Genomic DNA, 2,227 nt, shown 5'->3' with positions numbered 1-2,227 from the left:
GCTAGATTTCTTTCATAAACCAATAGTAATCCTTATCACTTCCCTTTTCCCCTCAAATATAACAAAATAGAGGGAAATTCCTTTGCTACTTTCCCTAAGATAAAAACTTAAGCACACAGTTTTTGAGTGCGAATTTGAGCTCCGCCTTTGCTAGAAAATGTCTTAAATATACTATGTGAAGCTAATAAAATATTTTTTGCCTTCCAACTGCTATCTGCGTGGCCTAACAACACTCACCATGACTGCTACCCTTACAAGCCGGCAGAATTTTTTGCAGTTGGTTTGGCACTTTTTTTTTCACTGGTTCTATTTTAAAAATGATTTCTTCAAATAAGTAAAAAAAAAAATTAAAAAAATTATGAATATAAAAGGAAAGAAGAAAACAATCGAATGAAGTTTTGGGAAATGACGGCGTTGCTCGTGAAACAGATATTATCCTGACTAAAAGAATATGATGCCATAAAATTAAAAGAAGAGAATTTCGGGACTTTCCTTCTTAATGGGTCCAGACGTTGCCTCTACCTTTGTACCGGAATCGCCGTTAGAGAATTGATGTCATCGCTGTTTTGCTTATTTTCGCCTACCGTTATCAACAATTAGCCTCTTGCGGATTTACAGCATGTGCTTGCTGTGTTGCTGCTTGTCGGTCTCATTGAGGGTTGACAAAGGTTCAGCATATGATCGTATTGATTTCGTTTTTCGGCGATTTTCTCGAGTGTTCTGTGTTTCCTTGAACGGAAGATGACCAAAAATGTGATTTCAAGTGGTGGCTATAATTCCGCTCGCGTGTGCGCGTGATTCATCAAATATTAGAAGGGATTTATTGGTGATTAAATACAGATGTGATTGGTATTTACACTCAAAATTTTCTATACCAGTTTAAGTTTTTAAACGTGAATACTTTTGAATTATTTACGCTCATATCTTGAAATAGAAACATATAATTTTATATTTATTGTTCCAATAATTTTATAATTATTTATTGATATTTATATTTTGATAATATTTCCATTTATTGATATCATTATTCAATGGTTTATAATATTATTTCTTTAAATTAAATAATGATATTAAAATTTAGTGTTATCACATATTTTTTTTTTTCACTTTTGATTCAGTATGGTTATAGTTTTATATTATTATTTAAGGAATCACTTTTTATATTGCATTATATATCACAGTGTATATTATATTGATTGGGGAAGTAAAATTTAAATTTTTATTTTATTATGGTGTTTAAAAAAAGCAAAATATGTACTATTCATATATTTAAATTTATTTTTCTTCCTTCTAAATGTTGTATTTAATTATTAAAATTTATTTTGGTTATTTGAATGCCCTTACTGAGTGGCAAAAATTACAAATTTAATATGGATCAAAATGTACAGGATAAACCAGACATACTTATCTTTGAGCCTGAGGTAGGTGTTCTATTCACATCCTGGCTCAAACATTTCGAGAAACAGACTTTAGATGCTAAATTAAATGACGAATGAAAAGTTCGAAATTTTCAAAAATTCATTAAATGTTCAGCTTTGAAATTGTATATTAATAACTGCCTTAATTGTAATTCATATCAGGAAATAGTTGAAATTTTTCAAGAACATTATTCTTCCCCTCCCTTTGGCTTAAACGATTTTCAAAATTTAAAATTTTCTGGCCAAGCTAAAGACCTTAACTCATATTTTACTGAAAAGGTAAAGTTAGGTAGAAGAATACATTTAAGTAATGATCATATAATTGAGGGTCTATCTATAGATTTGCCTCCCCAAATTAAAACACTTTTGGTTTTAAAAGAACCTAAAACCCCGATTGAATGGCTCACAATTGTTTCAAAAATAGTACATGATGTAGAAAATTTAGAAAACATGTAAAAAATTTAGAAAACATGTAGAAAACATGTAAAAACAGATAATAAAATGAAATAAAAAGAAAAAACATTAAAAAGGGGGGACTATAAAGCGAGCAGCAAAATCAGTTCAACTTACATGGACGGATATTTTTCAAGAATGATTTAAAAATGTTTTCGCAGAAAGATTGCCAGATTACAAAATATGAAAACAAAAGATGAAAACAAAAGCGCAAATTGAGTGTAACAAGAGGGTTCTAAAGTGTCGTTCTTACTGCACTGCTGAAGTGATTTGTTATTCTGAGTTTTGATTTGTTAGTTACCAAGGATGGGCCCGAAATGGATGTGCGCAAGGTAATATTATACTGGATAATTTTA

General features: G+C 30.0%; 1 protein-coding gene across 2 annotated transcripts in view; it reads right to left on the bottom strand.

Annotated features, from left to right (window-relative positions):
- Window positions 1–2,227, bottom strand: part of LOC107436441 (uncharacterized) — a 24,092-nt gene that overhangs the window by 5,697 nt on the left and 16,168 nt on the right. The window lies entirely within an intron of this gene.

This window comes from Parasteatoda tepidariorum, chromosome 1, assembly GCF_043381705.1.
Source record: "Parasteatoda tepidariorum isolate YZ-2023 chromosome 1, CAS_Ptep_4.0, whole genome shotgun sequence".
NCBI lineage: Eukaryota > Metazoa > Arthropoda > Arachnida > Araneae > Theridiidae > Parasteatoda > Parasteatoda tepidariorum.
This window is presented reverse-complemented; position numbering and strand designations above follow the sequence as displayed.